Raw genomic sequence first — 19,736 nt, 5'->3', positions numbered from 1 at the left:
CTTTGTTGTTTCTGTTTTGAAAAACATGTTTTGCATATTGAATAAGTTGTACAATAAAAACACATGGGTTCAAACGTCTTTTGCCGGTTGATTGGTTGTTGGATCGTTAACTCGCGCATTCATTGCCAATAATCGTTGGCATACAAAACTCACTGAACATCAAATGTTTAAAGAATTTTTTAAGCTAAATAAAATAAAAAACAAAAACAAAATAATAAATATTGATCGTTCTCAATTCCCATCGTGCTTAGATGTTAAATGTAAATTAATTTCAAAACCAAACAGCCACGTGTATGTGTGTGTATGTGTATGTGTGTGTGCTTTTAATTTTATCATATACCATTAACATTTTCTCCCCGATTTGAGAACGAATTCATTGGTGTAATGGGATATTTTTGTATGGAATTTAACTCAGATATCAGAAGAATGTAAATGTTAATTATCGATATATGTAACTCGCTAGATTGTTATTCTTCATCAATTTGTTTTCAAACTTGTACGTTACAAATTAAAAAGTTATTCAGCAAATATTTAGGTAGCACCCCTTGGGCATTTCCTATTAAATTTTATACATTGAAAATACTTTTGATATCGATAACGTATGGTTTTAGTTTTGAAACTAATTTGTGCTGTATGTTAGCTGTGGTTTGAAAATTATCGGCAGTAGTTTCAATAGACAATTATGAAATTATTCTGAATAGATTTTTTCTTTTAACAATTGAGTTCTACTCATGATATTTTACAATTCATCACATTTTATAACCACTTGGTTACTTGTGGTATCAGACCATTGTGATATCACAAGTGGTGGGTGCTACCCGACTCTATTTTTAGCTCAATGACAAGGGACCTACTTTGTATAGCCGAGTCCAAACAGTATTTTATTTTACGGTGAAACCACATAGCTTTGAAACACCTAGAAATGCAATGCGGGAGAACTAACCATTACATCACGGTGGCTCCCTAAGTTACCGGGGTATAGACCACGGTTGTCACACTGAAAAAATATTTACGTGATATTATAGGTTACACAACCTCAATTTTAGGATGCGCAATTTACACACTATTAAGGACAAATTTCTTTAAAATAATGACATTTTAACAAGTTGGCTGATAAGTCCCCGGTCTGACACATAGATGGCGTCGCTAGTATTAAATGCATATTATTTTTATATAGTACCAACCTTCAAATGATTCGTGTCAAAATTTGACGTCTGTAAGTCAGTTTGTGAGATAGAGCGTCTTTTGTGAAGCAACTTTTGTTATTGTGCAAAAAATGGAAAAAATGAATTTCGTGTTTTGATAAAATACTGTTTTCTGAAGGGAAAAAATACGGTGGATGCAAAAACTTGGCTTGATAATGAGTTTCCGGACTCTGCCCCAGGAAAATCAACAATAATTGATTGGTATGCAAAATTCAAGCGTGGTGAAATGAGCACGAAGGACGGTAAACGCAGTGGACGCCCGAAAGAGGTGGTTACCGACGAAAACATCAAAAAAATTCCCAAAATGATTTTGAATGACCGTAAAATGAAGTTGATCGATATAGCAGAGGCCTTAAAGATATCAAAGGAACGTGTTGGTCATATCATTCATCAATATTTGGATATGCGGAAGCTCTGTGCAAAATTGGTGCCGCGCGAGCTCACATTTGACCAAAAACAACAACGTGTTGATGATTCTGAGCGGTGTTTGCAGCTGTTAACTCGTAATACACCCGAGTTTTTCCGTCGATATGTGACAATAGATGAAATAGGATTCCATCACTACACTCTTGAGTCCAATCGCTTCAAGATAAAAGCGCTTCAAATATACACCCTCAAAAAAATCTCCAAACCCCAAACACATTTTGCTTCAAGCATATATATTTTCAGGATTGGTCCAAACAAAATATTGTTTGTATTGTTCAAACATATTATGTTTCAGCTTAGGGCATACACTGGTAGAAAAAAAAAATTTTATGAAATTTTCTTTGTGTGGATATATTTTCATGGCGCCAATTGGTTACTTCCATTATTTTACTTGCCCTCTCTAGGTCTCTCTTTCTAAACACATATATGTTTATATGCTATTTCCAAATTAATATATATATATATATATATATATATATATATATATATATATATATATATATATATATATATATATATATATATATATATATATATATATATATATATATGTTTGCATCTAAGCATATTATATTTACAAACATTTTATGTCCCAAACATAATATGTTCTAACATATTAACATATATGTCGCAAAACATGTTATGCTAGTTTATGAACATTATATGCATGCACTTAAAAATATTGTGTTAAAAAATCTGAGTTCCAAACATATAATTTTTACACCCAAACATATAATTTTACACCCAAACAGTCTTTTTCGTCCGTGTAGGCTAAGACTTAGTTTTGAGGATTTAGCATCTTTGGTTTAAAGTTTTTTTGGAATTAAGAAAATATTTTTTACTTCGAAGTATCCGTCATAATTTGGATTTTTAAACTGGCATTTGTTTGTAAGTGAATATCTTTATTAATATACCGGAAAAATAGAATGAAAATTCAATAAATGAGATCTGTATCCCAATTTGAATTTTATAGATCCTAGATTTAAAGCCAGTTAGGTCGCAAAAAAAATTTCCTTATGTTAAAGAACCCGCATCTTTGGCTCGGAATCAATACCAAAATCCTTAAAGGAGGGTCAAAATCTTTGGATCCAAGTAAACTTTTTTTTTGAGTGCACAGTTGGTGGAGTTCTACCAAAAATGGTAGAATTTTTACTGTTTTGTAGATTGATAGAATTCTTGATGTTTTGGTACTTCATAAATACCAAACGGGAAATTGGTGCAAATTGACACGAATGGACCTATCACAGGACTAGTACCAGTGGTCCAGTTTATCACTTTCTTTTTTAAATTTTCATATCATTTGTTGATTTCTATACTCTCTTGGTATTAAAATCTAATTGGATCTACACTTCTACTTAAATACAACAATCAGAATTATCTATTGTTCAACATATTCGAAAAACTTGGCCTTTCTGGTGCGTTTCGGATGCTTAACATTTTAACATGTTCCTACTAGTTTATCGCAGACTGACTTATGAGGATCTGTCTATGGGGTAGTCCTACTAAGTTGTTCAAGAACGTGTCCTTTAGAATGAGTTCAAGTCCTGTCCTATCGTGTAAATTTACCCCGCCAATGACAAATCCATGTTAAAGTGACCGGTCCCTTCCATACGTTTGGACCAGAAGTGGGACTGGACCACACACACCAGCTACTAGTCCTGTACCGATCCTGTGGTTGATCCATTTCCCGTAGGGTAGAAATATAAATTTGACAAAATAGAGATAAAATTTTGAAAAAAATATCTATAGAGATAAAATTTTGTAAAAATTTTCTATAGAGATAAAATTTTGCAAAAATTTTCGAAAGAGATACAATTTTGCCAAAATTTTTTTTAGAGATTAAATTGTGCAAAAATGTTCTATAAGGATAAAATTTTGCAAAAATTTTTTATAGAGATTAAATTAGGCAAAAATTGTCTATAAAAATAAAATTGTGCAAAAATTTTCTATAGCAATAAAATGTTGACAAAAAACGATAAAATTTTGCAAAAAAATTTCTATAGAGATTAAATTTTGCGAAAATATTCTATAGGGATAAAATTTTGTAAAAATTGCCTATAGAGATAAAATTTTGACAAAGTTTTATATAGAAAAAAAAATTCTATAGAGATAAAATTATGCAAAAAATTTCTATAGTGTTGACAAAATTTTCTATAGCAATAAAACGTTGACAAAATTTTTTACAGCAATAAAATATTGACAAAATATTCTATAGCAATGTTGACAGAATTTTCCGTAGAAATACATTTTTGACAAACTATAGAAATAACATTTTGGTTAAAAAAAAATATTTTTTTTTGTTTGGTAGAATTTTGTTAAGATTTCCTCCAAATTTTGGTAGAAAATTTTGTTTTGGCTCGAGTGACAACCGTAGTAAAGATATACTTACACATACACAGTGTATCAAGACACTTGGGCTTGGAAAGTTTATATGTCACCGCAAATCTATCAATAAGAGGGTTGGGCAATTTCATTTGACAAATTTAAATTGAATGTAGAAAAAAATAATAAAGTAATTGTTTCAAAAGACCTCGAAACAATGGAAAATCCAAAGGCTTTGAATCAATTTCAAGAGTGAAGATAATCATTTGTACTTTTAAACTTTAATATAGCTCTTACAAACTAACTAAATAGCCAATTACGAGTATTTTAAGAATTTTGAGTTCTAAACTAATTTGCGACATTTTTCTATTTATTTTTCAGGTGAGATCATACATTCCTCAATAGGATCTAATTTTTGCAAACGTAAGTGGCAATTCTCTGATTCAAAGCTAGAGTTGAAACATACCTATTTTTCCATATTTTAATTTTTCTTTTTATAAAATAATACATTTCATAAATATTATGAATATATTCGTGGTCATATTTTGTAATTTATGAAATTTGTTCATCATTCATTTATAAATTCCTTCATTCATAAATAACATTATGCATTCAAAGATAATATTATTTTACGTTTAAGTGGTTGGCTGAAAAGTCCCCGGTCTAAAAAAGAAAAACACATTTTTTTGTCAAAATTCGTTTTTATTATTCAACATAGTTCCTTTCAAGACCGATACAACGATTATAACGACCTTCCAATTTTTTGATACCATTTTGGTAGTACTCCTTCGGTTTTGCCTCAAAATAGACCTCAGTTTTGGCGATCACCTCTTCATTGCAGCCAAATTTTTTCCCTGCGAGCATCCCCTCAGCCATCTCGGTGAGAGATTTGCGGCAGTCGATGACCGTTTTCGAGTTAAGGAACACAGAGTCCAAGGATTTTATTGCAGGTTGACAGTCTGAGTACATATTAATGCCAATATTTATTGGAACATTACTTCTCAGCCAATTCACCACCTCTCTTATTGCTAATATTTTCGCCATCCAATTTGGAGCCATCAGTGTAGAAATCTATATATCATTTATTCCCCGGGGTATGTGTACACCACGCATCATTCTTGGGAATTAGAGTTTCAAACTTTTTTTCGACAGAGTGTAATCCACTACGTTAGCCACATCTGGCATTATTTTGAGGACCGAACTGTGACCGTACATTTTTTTCGACCACAGCGACAGCTCGCACAACCGCACAGCCGTTGTTGCAGCTGACTGTTTGGCCAAAATGTCTAAAGGCAATAGATGCAGCATGACATTAAGGGAATCTGTTCCTGTCTTACTGAATGCGCCTGAGACATACAAGCACGCCATACGCTGAACTTTATCTAAACCTGTCGGTTGCCGAAGTGCCGGCCACCAGACTACAACACCATATAACATTATAGGTCTAACCACTGCCGTGTATAGCCAATGCACAATTTTCGGTTTTCGTCCCCACTTTTTTTCCTATTGCCTTTTTGCACGAGAACAAAGCTTTCTCGCCCTTTCTTCAATATTAAGCTTAAAGTTCAGCTTCCTGTCCAAAATAACGTCAAGGTATTTTGCACACTCACCAAAAGGAATTTCAATACCCCCTAAGGATATAGGCTTAACCGTGGGAGTTTTGCGATCTTTGCAGTACGTGACTAATTCTGTCTTTGCAGGATTTACTCCAAGACCATTCTCTTTCGCCCATTTCTCAGTCATCCGGAGGGCTCTCTGTATAACATCTCTGATTGTGGATGGGAATTTTCCCCTGACTGCTAGAGCCACATCGTCTGCGTATGCCACCACTTTTATCCTTTCTTTTTCTAGGGAAACCAGAGGGATGTTTATAGTAACATTCCAAAGAAGAGGTGAGAGGCACTCCTCCTCCTTGGGGAGTGCCTCTGTTCACATACCTTTGTATGTTTGCTTGTCCTAGTGTGGCCGAAATACGCCTCATCATTAGAAGTTAGTCTAAAAGCCTATGTATACTTTATTTAATATGGAGCTCGGATGGACGTTATTGAATGCCCCTTCGATGTCTAGAAACGCCACGATTGTGTATTCATTGACATTGAAAAAAAAAAAATATGGGGGGTTATTGAATTGGAAGAACACAGAAGGTATTGGGTCATTAATTTCATAATTTGACCGACAAAAAGGAATTTTCAGAGGCTGTTAGTTCCGTGATGGCCTCAGACGAACATTCACAAGGATCCGATTCAAAATATAGACATGAATAACATTAGACAAGAAACTAATATTTAGCATTGTACGGCGGCTCCTTAACGTTTGTTAGTATTTAAGCTATATTCATAACTAGGAAGATTTCTACAATTCCACCCATATCTATGAAGGCAGAACCAAGGAAATTATTTCTGAACCGATTCTATTAAATTGGAGTGTATCGCATAAATAGGATCCAAACCACAGAGACATATTCGAGTATACAGCGTTCATATGAAATATATAATTGTTTGGTAACAGAAGGATCAAAGAACCCTTTGTTCAACCTTTTGATGAATACTTTATTAATAGTTAATGAAATATGGCGTCGAAAATCAAATCGTGGGTCCAACATGACTGCAATATAGAATTGACAGATTAAAGTTCACGATCATTCAAGACATAGCATGAGTGCAAATGTTGTATTCTAAGAAAATTACATATGTTTACATTTCTACATGTTGGATTATCCCACCTCAGTAATGCTGGTGACATTTCTGAGGGTTTCAAAGCTTCTCTAAGTGGTTTCACTGCAATGTGGAACGCCGTTCGGACTCGGCTATAAAAAGGAGGTCCCTTGTCATTGAGCTTAACATGGAATCGGGCAGCACTCAGTGATAAGAGAGAAGTTCACCAATGTGATATCACAATGGACTAAATAGTCTAAGTGAGCCTGATACATCGGGCTGCCACCTAACCTAACCTAACCTAACCTAACCTACATGTTGAGCTCCATCAGATTCACAATGCACCACTGAAATAATCTGTCTAGATCCTCCTGTAATATAATCTGCCCTGTATGATCATTAAAAGAACACGAGTTTTTTTGGACATGAAAAGTGAGAAATTGACATTATTAAGTTATTCAAAAGAAAATGCCAGATACTAATCTCCACAAGCCCGACTATACATGTTTCATATCTGGCTATCGAAATTACATACGAGAATTTTTCCTCCCAAAATCAACAATTTATCACCAGCACTGTACATCATCTTCTCATACACCTACAAATCCCTTAATCTTATTTTTCGATTTCGGTTTGTTGCTACACTAATGCAACAACAAATCAAAATTTTGTTTTAGAGGCATTGCTGAAAAAAAGCATGCCGGGTTCCAAAGATTTTGTCATTGCACTAATAATTTTGGTTTAGATTCCGAGCCGAAGAAGCGAAAAATTGGAGTAAGGATACTATGAAGATTGAGTTTAATTTATCGGTTTATTTTCAGCTTTTTTCTTCATATTCTATCACAATCCTTTAAAAACATGTTAACGGCAACTTAAACTTCCAAAATTCAGATTCGGCTTCAAGTAGAAATTATGCTATGTTTCAAGTAAAAATGCCTTTAAAGTAATGTTGCAAAATTCATCTCCTAATTTTGAATGCTTTTTTATACCCTCCACCATAGGATGGGGGGTATATTAACTTTGTCATTCCATTTGTAACACATCGAAATATTGCTCTAAGACCCCATAGAGTATATATATTCTGGGTCGTGGTGAAATTCTGAGTCGATCTAAGCATGTCCGTCCATCTGTTGAAATCACCCTAACTTTCGAACGAAACAAGCTATCGACTTGAAACTTGCCACAAGTAGTTTTTATTGTTATAGGTCGGATGGTATTGAAAATGTGCCATATCGGTTCACTTTTACGTATAGCCCCCATATAAATAGACCCCCAGATTTGGCTTGCGGAGCCTCTAAGAGAAGCAAATTTCATCCGATGCCGTTGAAATTTGGTACGTGGTGTAAGTATATGGTCTTTAACAACCATGCCAGAATTGGTCCATATCGGTCCATAATTATATATAGCCCTTATATAAACCGAACGCCAGATCTGACTTCCGGAACCTCTTGAAGAAGCAAAATTCATCCGATCCGGTTGAAATTTGGTAGATTTCGCTAGTGTATGGTTGATAACAACCATGCCAAAATTGGTCCGTATCGATCTATATTAAAGGGTGATACGGTCAAAATTTGGGCAAGGGAAAACGCGTGTAGATCGGTGAAATCGTTTATTTAAAAAATCAAATTAAATTTCTTTTTCAAGTTCAATTAGTATAAAATTCAGGAAAAATATTCAGTTAGACTTTCGCTTTTCCAAATCCGAATTGCCGGGCCTCACGCTTGACACCTGCCATCAGATTTTGTACAGCCACCGTGTCCACCTTCTTCGCCGCAGAAAGCCAGTTTGCCTTGAACTGCTGCTCGTTCTTAGTCCTTAGTTCAGTTTTTTTGGTCTTCTTTAGGTTCCGCTTGACAATAGCCCAGTATTTCTCAATTGGGTGGAGCTCTGGCGTGTTGGGAGGGTTCTTGTCCTTGGGAACCACCGGCACGTTGTTGGCGGCGTACCACTCCATGGCCTTTTTACCGTAATGGCAAGATGCCAAATCCGGCCAAAACAGTACGGAACAACCGTGTTTCTTCAGGAAAGGCAGCAGACGTTTATTCAAACACTCTTTCACGTAAATTTCTTGGTTGACAGTCCCAGAAGCTATGAAAATGCTGCTTTTCAAGCCACAGGTACAGATGGCTTGCCAAACCAGATATTTCTTTGCGAACTTTGATAGTTGTATGTGCTTGAAAATATCTGCTACCTTTCCCCTTCCTTTTGCCGTATAAAACTCCTGTCCCGGAAGCAACATGTAGTCGGCTTTGAAGTAGGTTTCGTCGTCCATTACCACGCAGTCAAACTTCGTCAGCATCGTCATGTACAGCCTCCGGGATCGCGCTTTGGCCATCGTATTTTGTTTATCATCGCGATTTGGAGTCACTACCTTCTTGTAAGTCGATAGTCCGGCTCGTTTTTTGACTCGATGCACGGTTGTAGACGATACACCCAGCTTATTTGCGGCATCTCGGAGAGAGAGATTAGGGTTTCGCTTGAAACTACCGGCAACTCTCTTTGTCGTCTCAGAGGCTTCCGGTTTTCGATTTCCCCCCGATCCAGACTTCCTGGCTGTCGACAAACGTTCCCCAAACACTTTAATTACATTTGTAACGGTTGATTTGGCAACTTTTAGCGATTTTGCCAGCTTTGCGTGCGAGTAGCTCGGATTTTCGCGATGCGCGAGCAAAATTTTGATACGCTGCTCTTCTTGCTTGGACGGCATTTTGACAACTGAAGACACCTTCAAAATGAGGGGTGTTCAGGTTTTTTAAATGCAAAATTGAAAGAAATACGTCAAGTTTATATTGACCAAATTTTGACCGTATCACCCTTTAATAATTTTTCTTCAATTTGACAAAAAGTATTAACTTATTTGTAACATGTTACAATTAGAAAACTATTTTAGTTAAAATTTTCTAAAAAAAAACTACATATTTTTCCACGGTGGGGTCACTTTTTTTTGGGTGTAGAAATAAAATTTTGACAAAAGTTTCTATAGAAATAAAATTTTGACAAAATAAAATCTTGACAACATTTTCTATAGAAGCAAAATTTGGACAAAATTTTCTAAGTAATAAAATTTTGGCAAAATTTTCTATTGAAATAAAATTTGGACAAAATTTTTCTATAGAAATAAAATTTTGATAGATCATTTTTGGCTCGAGTGGCAACCATGATTATGAATGGATATGGATCAATTTTTGTGTGATTGGGGATCGGCTATATATAACTATAGACCGACATGGACCAATTTTGGCATGGTTATTAGCGGCCATATACTAACACCACGTTCCAAATTTCAACCGGATCGGATGAATTTTGCTCCTCCAAGAGGCTCCGGAGATCAAATCTGGGAAACGGTTTATATGGGGGCCATATATAATTATGGACCGATATGGACCAATTTTTGCATGGTTGTTAGAGACCATATACTAACACCTCGTACCAAATTTCAACCGAATCGGATGAATTTGGATCTTCCAAGAGGTTCCGGAGGTCAAATCTGGGGATCGATTTATATGGGGTCTATATATAATTATGGACCGATATGGACCACTTCGTGCGTGTTTGTTAGAGTCCACATACTAACATCACTTTCCCAATTTCAACCCGATCGGATGCTCCTCCAAGAGGCTCCGAAAGACAAATCTGGTGAGCGGTTTATATGGGGGATATATATAATTATGGACAGATATGGACCAATTCGTGCATGGTTATTAGAGACCATATACCAACACCACGTACCAAATTTCATCCGGATCGGATGAAATATGCTTCTCTTAGAGGCTTCGCAAGCCAAAGCTGAGGGTCCGTTTATATGGGGGCTATACGTAAAAGTGGACCGATATGGCCCATTTGCAATACCATCCGACCTACATCAATAACAACTACTTGTACCAAGTTGCAAGTCGATAGCTTGTTTCGTTCGGAAGTTAGCGTGATTTCAACAGACGGACGGACATGCTTAGATCGACTCAGAATTCCACCATGACCCAGAATATATACACTTTATGGGGTCTTAGAGCAATATTTCGATGTGTTACAAAAGGAATGACAAAAGTTAATATACCCCCCCATCCTATGGTGGAGGGTATAAAAAAATATGAAAAACGTTGAAATTGCCCAGCAAAAAAAGAGCTTCCAAAAAAGTAGTTTGGATCGCCAATTTGTGATCCGGAAGTAGTGAAAACTTGGATCATCCTCAATGAATTTTACATGGGTTTGCCTTAGGACCAGGGTTGGCCTGTCACAAACTGTGACTTTTGCGACATACATTTGCGACGGTATAATACGTATGTCGCAAAAGTCGTAAACCTACTGTAGAAAACTAAATTTTGAATAGAAGAAATCCTGAACATTTTTTAATTTAGTTTGACAGCATTCTCTGCAGAAATTTGTGAAAGATTTCCCATGGTCAAGCCTATTTTCGTGGCATCGAAATTCCCGTTGGTGAGTGTGCAAAATACCTTGGGGTTATATTGGGCAGTAGACTGAACTTAAAGCTAAGAAAGGACGAGAAAATTCACGGTTACCCTGTACTCGTGCAAAAGGCAATAGGGAAAATGTGGGGACTAAAACCGAAAATTGTGAACATTCCTAAGAATTGAAACTTCTTCGCACATACCATCGTCTTGGATATCATCGAATTCGCTGCCTACCTGACGCGACTAAAGTATTTTCAGTTTGCGACTTTTGTTACTTTTTCTACATTTACGACACGTATGTGACGTTTACGACGTTTACAACTTTGCGACAGTCGCAAACCTAAAAAAGTTTGATACAGACCATCTCTGCTTAGGACGGAAGTACTCAATTTTTGGATATTTTGCATTTAGAAGTTGTGCCTTGGAACTTCATTTGGATGAAGAAATTAAAAAAAAAAAAAAAAAACTATAAAACATTTTTTTTCCCATTTCACTTTTTATTTTTATCAGTATTTTTTGTTACACTTTTATTTTCTTATTATCTAATTTTTACAAATTGAAAAATTTCTTCGCTACCACCGGATGTTGAACCAGGGTCTGTTGGCACCATAACAGAACGCCTTAGCAAACTCAGCCAAAAACGCCATTGAACACGCTATACAAATGTTTGTGATATGAACCTAATATGCCATCACGTCATGACATTCTAACTACTTCCTGAGATGTGCTTTATTATTATAAATAAAAAATGACAATCATTAAAATATGTTCTGATATTCGGAATCGCAAGAATTTATTTTGTAACGAAAAAATAGAGATACTCTTGGACTCCAATACAATTTTAATTTGAATTTCTCTTTAAAGAGAACTATATTACCAAGATTTAAGTTTTTAAAGTTTTAGGGTTAAGAAATTATGTTATGGCCAAACGAAAATTTTGCGATTTGCGATTCCGAATTTCGGAACATGGGAAAATATCTTTGCTATTAAGTCAATAGTTCCACCATAGGATAATATACTAACTTTGAAATGTAATTCTAAGGCATTCTGGTCTCAAACCAATTCGTCGTTGTGAAATTCTTTGTCGATATATCGACTTCCGTTTGTTGAAATCACCATAATTTCCAAACGAAACAAGCTATCGGCTTGAATCTCGGCACCAGTAGTTTTTCTTAATGTAGGTTGGATGGTATATCATATGGGGTAGAGGTGTGTACGTGACACGAAATTGTCGTCAGTCACTCTCATGTCAACGGCGTAAGAGTGTGCGTGAGCGTGATTAACAAACCAAAATGTGAGCGTGAGTCACGAAAACAAGATCTTCGTGAGTGTGTGTGAGTAACGAATTACACTCACGAAAATAATCCCCCTCTCCAACATAAAACGCTCAAAAATTAAATTCATTTGCAATTTTAGTGACATGATTTCAGACAAGTCCCTCAGGTAAATTACTCATAAACTTATTCGCGAGTCATGACATATTTCAGACACGTCCCTCAGGTAAAGTACTCATAAACTTATTCGTGAGTCACGATATTTTTTCGTTAGTCACGGTATTTTTCGTGCGTCACGAAATTTTCGTGCGTGAGAGCAACCAAATAATATCGTGCGTGAGGAAGATATTTCCGTCGTGAGTGTGCGTGAGCGTGAGTAAAATATTACTCACGTGCACACCTCTAATATGGGGCATCTCGGACCTATGTAAACCGATCGCTACATTTCAGTGCTGGACCCTTCTGAATGTGCCATATATGCTCTCGAATAGCCTCAAAAAAATTGGTCTATACACACTATTTCTGTTTGTGATTCAATCACGAAATTATTTGATACAATTAATTTTTTAATACAGATTTAATACAGATAAAAAAATACTTGATTAAAAAATTCATTGATTTCATTGGGAAATTTCAATTAATTTTTTAATTGATTCAAATAAAAATTTAATTGATGTTGAGTGCAAAATTCTAATATATTTTTAATTAAAAACGTAACTATTTTCAATTACTTTCTTAACTCAAAGTTGAAAATTGGATGTTTGAAATAAATTTGTAATTAAAAATTTAAAAAATTTCCATCACTTTTCTTAACTGACTTACGGTCATTTTCATGTGTATCTTCTCTCCGGTTAATTGTTTGAAATAAATTTGTAATTAAAAATTTAAAAAATTTCCATCACTTTTCTTAACTGACTTACGGTCATTTTCATGTGTATCTTCTCTCCGGTTAACTTACACTGAAACAGTTAAGTTCCTAACTGGCACATGGAATATATAGGCAATATGGTAGATATGACCATAGTACGGTTTAAAAGTTCGTTAAGTAACGTATGAAAATGGGGGTTAGTCTTTCGAGTTTGATAAAAAAGTTAATTGTATCAATTAATTTTTTTAATAAAAATTTAAAAATTTTCAATCAATTATGTTTCCATCCTGATTAAAAAAATTAATTGTATCAATTAATAGAAAATTTTTTCAACTTCAATCAGTTTTTAACAGGTTGGCTGATAAGTCCCCGGTCTAACAAAGAAAAACACATTTTTTTGTCAAAATTCGTTTTTATTATTCAACATAGTTCCCTTCAAGAGCGATACAACGATTATAACGACCTTCCAATTTTTTGATACCATTTTGGTAGTACTCCTTCGGTTTTTCCTCAAAATAGGCGTCAGTTTCGGCGATCACCTCTTCATTGCAGCCAAATTTTTTCCCTGCGAGCATCCTTTTGAGGTGTGAGAACAAACAAAAGTCGCTGGGGGCCAGATCTAGAGAATACGGTGGGTGGGGAAGCAATTCGAAGCCCAAATCGTGCATTTTTGCCATCGTTCTCAACGACTTGTGGCACGGTGCGTTGTCTTGGTGGAACATCACTTTTTTCTTCTTCATATGGGGCCGTTTTGCTGCGATTTCGACCTTCAAACTCTCCAATAACGCCATATAATAGTCACTGTTGATGATTTTTCCCTTCTCAAAATAATCGATAAAATTTATTCCATGCGCATCCCAAAAAACAGAGGTCATTACTTTGCCAGCGCACTTTTGAGTCTTCCCACGCCTCGGAGACGGTTCACCGGTCGCAGTCCACTCAGGCGACTGTCGATTTTACTCAGGAGTGTAGTGATGGAGCCATGTTTCATTCATTGTCACATATCGACGGAAAAACACGGGTGTATTACGAGTTAACAGAAGGAATATGGTCACCTCAAACATAATCCAAGAGCAAAATGTTATTTTTGGATCGTGACCATGTAACATTTTTGTCGCAACCATGTTATTTTCTCGAAAATTATGTATCTGTTTTCGGAAACCATTTTATGTTTGGCGAGAACACAACATTTTTGCGATAAACACGTTACGTGGTCACCATCCAAAAATAACATTTTGCTCTTGAAACATGGTTGAGGTGATCATGTTCCTTCTCTGCGTGCTGCAAACACCGCTCAGAATCATCAACACGTTGTTGTTTTTGGTCAAATGTGAGCTCGCGCGGCAACCATTCAGAGCTTCCGCATATCCAAATATTGATGAATGATATGACCAACACGTTCCTTTGATATCTTTAAGGCCTCTGCTATCTCGATCAACTTAATTTTACGGTCATTCAAAATCATTTTGTGGATTTTTTGATGTTTTCGTCGGTAATCATCTCTTTCGGGCGTCCACTGCGTTCACCGTCCTCCGTGCTCACCACGTTCACCACGCTTGAATTTTGCATACCAATCAATTATTGTTGATCGGCCATCGGCCGCAATCCAAGTAATTTAATTGTGGATGACCGTCTTTAGTAGAAGTTTCCACGCAATCCATGGTGGAGGGTACATAAGATTCGGCCTGGCCGAACTTACGGCCGTATATACTTGTTGCTTTATAATCAAGACACAAAAAGTCAACTAATTTCAAGACTAACATATTTCATTAATTTTAAAGAATTTTTCTGAATTACTAAGGACAAGTCAAACAAAATGTTCTTTCCTATGAAGACACCCACACGCAAAGAAAAAAAAACGTTTGGAAAACGTGTACCGAAAACGTTTTCTTTTGTTAGAGTTTTTTTGAATTGCTTCGAAAATTTTAAACCTCTATCACCAAAAAAATTCGTTTGTTACAAAATTTTTATTTTTTCAAAAAAAAAAAAGTTATTTTTGAAACAACAACACAGTCCATTTCGTTTATATCAAACACTGTTCTTTTCTGACTTTAGGTCTTTAAGAAGACACATTTTACAGTTCAAATTTTAATATACTACAATGTAATGTTGAACATTTTTTCGGAATCTTCCGAACATATCTGGAATATATGTAAAAAAAAAAAAAACAAAAAAAAACTTTGGTCGAAGCAGGGATCGAACCCACGATCCTTGGCATGCAAGTCGAACGTAGCAACCACTGCTCCACGGTGTCAAACTAAATGTTTGTTTCTGTTAAATAAACTTTGTTTATTCGGTTCGTGGGCGCCGCAAGCTATGCTATATAAATATAACTTATATGGATATTTATCTATTGATGACCATAACAGGCACATAGCTCAGTGGTTAGTGTGTTGGCTTACAAAGTGCATGGTCCGCGGTTCGATTCTCCGTCCAGGCGAAAGGTAAAAAAAAAATTTTTAAATTTATAAAATCGTATAATTTCTTCTACATTGTTGGTATTACAGGAAAAGGTGTCAAGAACTAAAAAACCTCGTGGATGTGAGAAATATGTGAGGGAAAATGCAATTAGCAAGAAAACAATGTTTTTTTTTTTTTGAGTTTGTCTTTATGAAATTGTTTTTACATCCTGGAAAAGAATAAACGTTTATCACAAAAAGTATATACTTTTCTTCCAATTACACTTCCTTACAGTGAAAAGCAAATGAGAAACGAACATTGTTTGTCTAAAATTTCGTTTGGGAGGAAAGAATTATTTTTTTGCGTGCAGTTTTAAGTCGAATCACTTAACTATAAGGACAACAAGACTTCATTAAAAAGTTAATCGATTTTTGGACAAGGCAAAAAACACAACATCAGAGAAATGCGTCTTATATACGTCAAAGCAAAATTCGCATTTGTATTTTAAAGACGTGAAATCTTTGACCTAACGACAATAAATTTTTTCAGTGTACTCAGGCCTGAGGAGATTGGCTTATGAAATGAATAAAGGATACGTGATTTTGCGTTATCTAGTTGGGGAGGGGCGAAGGAGAAGAGAGGGATAACCTTGCCCATTTTTTTTTAATTCAAAGTAGATGGTTGAGGAGATTGGTATCTGACATTTTCTTTTCAATAAATTAATAATACCAATTCTTTAAACTTCATTATTTATTTATTTATTACAAGATTTACAATCATAATAAATTATGAAAAAAAAAATAAAAAAAAAATTAAGTGCTAACAACAAACTTTCAATAAGCTCGTATTAAAATTTTACAAAAAAATATTTCGTTGGGCATGAGGAAAACTCCATTACCTCATTAAAAGAATTCTTGTAAAATTTATAAATTCATGTAAGCTTGTTGTTATAACCATATATCATAGGGCTCTAACAGAAAAGGCCACAAAAAACAATTTTCTATCGATTTATGCAATAATAATTCCAATTTATCTCATTCGTTTTTCTTTGTGTATTGTGTTCTTTTCGTATGGGCATCAAATTTTCAATTTTTCTAACAAACATTATTAACAAGTATGTGGCAATTTTTTTTTAATTTTTAATTGGAATTTCAAGTCATATTTCCTCACATAAATTGAATTCATAATACCAGCTGTTTTTGAGTAGATTCTCTTCTGCATACCCTCCCTCCCAATGTTAACTGCTGAGACTCATTTAAATCAATTAACAAACGAAACAAAGAAAAATAATAAAAATATTTGTTGATATCAGAGGAGTGAAAATTCTTAATGAAAATAACAAAATGAAATTTTGAAATCATTAATTCAAATATGTGAAATTTACAATTTCAATTCCACATTTAATTGTATTGTCTCGTTTCGCGTCTCATACAATAGAATTGCAAATAATATTCGTTAAGCTCTTAGCTGGGGAATTGAACATCGTGACCAACATTTTACTTATTAATCGATTTTGTAATAAATTCCTACTGCTATTAGATCATTATGACTTTTGGCATTTCATAGAATAACTCGCTGCACACTGGTGCAAAAATGTTGTCTGCTATATATAAAATTATTCGTAAAGCTGAGTACTATGTTCAGTTTTCAAGATGAAACCCATCTTGTTTTCACGGTTACTTTTGTAAATTAATTCATTTAGAAAAATAAAACAATCGGCAATCAATTCCTTGGCTCGTTTCCATGAATTTTTTGGCAAGACGTGATAAAAATATAATCGTCTTCATATATATTTTTGTACTTTTAATTTTGTGTGTTTGGTGAAAAAACCCGTACATATTACGGTATGGTACGGTAACTAGTCACTGTACTAAATTTCGTTCACTAACGACCAGGTGATTTTCTAAGTATGCAATAAAATCCCAAAATAATGAAAACGTATTATGAAATAAGGCCCCATGGCAATTTATTTCATGATCAAAAATTACATTTATTGATCTTGGAGAAGGTTATGTTAGGTTAGGTGGCAGTCCGATGTATCAGGCTCACTTAGACTATTCAGTCCATTGTGATACCACATTGGTGAACTTCTCTCTTATCACTGAGTGCTGCCCGATTCCATGTTAAGCTCTATGACAAGGGACCTACTTTTTACAGCCGAGTCCGAACGGCGTTCCACATTGCAGTGAAACCACTTAGAGAAGCTTTGAAACCCTCAGAAATGTCACCAGCATTACTGAGGTGGGATAATCCACCGCTGAAAAACTTTTTGGTGTTCGGTGGAAGCAGGAATCGAACCCACGACCTTGTGTATGCAAGGCGGGCATGCTAACCATTGCACCACGGTGGCTCCCTGATCTTGGAGAAAAAACAAAGATATATACACAACTTCAATTATGAATTTTATACAAACTTTACTCTCGAACACACTCTAAATTTCTTTTCAATTTCGAAATAAATAATGAAATAGGACACTTTACACACGAGCAAAATCTTGATATAAAATTCGAGTGAACTTCTTACAACCGTTACACTCGAAGACACTCTCAAATTCCAAATAAATAGGGCCCTTTATGCTCGAGCAAAATCTTTTGGATCAAAGTTCTCCGAAATCAAATTGGACCGATGTTCTCCGATTTGGGTGAAACTTTTATGGAGGATAAAGGTTTGAGTGTAGACAAAGGTCCGCTACTTCATTTTTTCGATATTTGGCCGGGAAGAGGGACCTCTTTGTCCGACTTTTTTCTTTAAGTACACACTGAAAAAATATTGTCGTGAGGTCAAAGATTTCATGTCTTTAAAATACGAATGCAAATTTTGCTTAGCATAGAAAACGCATTTCTCTAATATAAAGTTTTTTTCTTTGTGCCAAAGTCGATAAACTTTTCAATGAAGTCGTATTGTCCTTATATTTAAGCACTTTGACTTAAAGATGGACATCATAACATGAAAGAAAAAATTTTTGGGCTAAGGTCAACTTGACTTTAATATTTCAGAAAAATTCTTTAAAATTAATAAAATTGTCTTTAAATTTGTTGTCTTTTTGCATCTTGACTACAAAGCAAAAAATCCTTCAAATATAGGACATGTTTTTCAACACTTTATTTTAAAGACGTTTTTTACTTGAAACATAGCATAATTTCTACTGGAAGTCGAGTCTGAATTTGGAAAATAAAGTTGTCGTTAACTAGGTTATAAAGGACTTGGATAGCATATGAAGAAAAAACCTGGAAAAATGAAAAATTAAAATGTGCTTCCTAGAAGCAAGTACAAAAAACCCAAATTTAAAAGAGAATTGTGTCTCAAAAGTATCCTTACTTGTATTCTCCGCTTCTTTGGCTCGGAATCAATACCAATTTTTTAAGTAAAGACAAAATCTTTGGAACCGGGCATGCTTTTTTTCAGTGCAGTGAGAAAAGTAAATTTCTTCGATTTACTTGAAATTTATAGAAAACATGCGGGAACGGTGGAGCCCCCCCCCCCCCCCCTTGCTCGACATTTTGAAAATTGGACCAAAGGTCTTCAATTTGCTTGAAAGTTTCAGGGAAGTTTGAAGAGGGCGTCTCGATAAAGATCCGCTACTTTATATTTAAACATTTGGTCGGAGAGGGTAACCATCCCTTTGCCCGACTTTTCATTAAAGTACAGTGGGAAAATTAAAATTGTCCGAGTTACTGGAAATGTACGGAGAACCTGGGGGAGGTTACGAAATTAACATGGGATACTTGATTTTTAATTATTTGGTCGGGGAAGGGGAGCCTCCCCCTTGCCTGATTTTTTCCTTAGGAAAATCCAGTGAAAAAAATTAAATTTATACGATTTACTTGAAATTTAAAGAGGTCGTAGGCTTTAAAATTAATATGGGCTACCTGATTTTGTGATATTTAGACGGGAAAGGGGACTCCCCCCTTTCCGTGTTTTTGGGAAATTGGGCTTGTGTTTGCTGATTTATTGGAAATGTTCAGGTTGGGGTAGCGTCTACACATAAATACGTTACATCATTTGTCGATATTTGGTCGGATAGGGGACCTTCTCTTTCCCCGGCTTTATTGAAAAAACTAAAATTCTCATATTTACTTGAAATTTACAAAGGGCGTAGATGGAGGTTATGAAATCAATAGGGTGTACCCATATTTGAAAACATGAAGAGAGTAAAATCCAAACTTCACCGATTTATT

The 19,736-nt window shown here is 35.1% G+C and overlaps 1 protein-coding gene across 4 annotated transcripts in view; it reads left to right on the top strand.

The window, feature by feature from the left end:
- kst (spectrin beta chain, non-erythrocytic 5 kst) overlaps window positions 1-19,736 on the top strand; it is a 232,521-nt gene that overhangs the window by 85,872 nt on the left and 126,913 nt on the right. For 2 of the 4 annotated variants that reach the window (XM_075308362.1, XM_075308365.1), the window contains one exon: window positions 4,335-4,376. The exons of the other annotated variants lie outside the window; for them this stretch is intronic. The gene's annotated coding sequence lies outside the window, so the exon portion shown is untranslated. The remainder of the gene's footprint in view (window positions 1-4,334; window positions 4,377-19,736) is intronic. 4 annotated transcript variants of the gene reach the window in all.

The sequence above is a fragment of the Haematobia irritans genome, chromosome 4 (genome assembly GCF_050003625.1).
Source record: "Haematobia irritans isolate KBUSLIRL chromosome 4, ASM5000362v1, whole genome shotgun sequence".
NCBI lineage: Eukaryota > Metazoa > Arthropoda > Insecta > Diptera > Muscidae > Haematobia > Haematobia irritans.
Note: the sequence above shows the minus strand (reverse complement) of the source record. Positions and strands in the feature narration are given on the sequence as shown.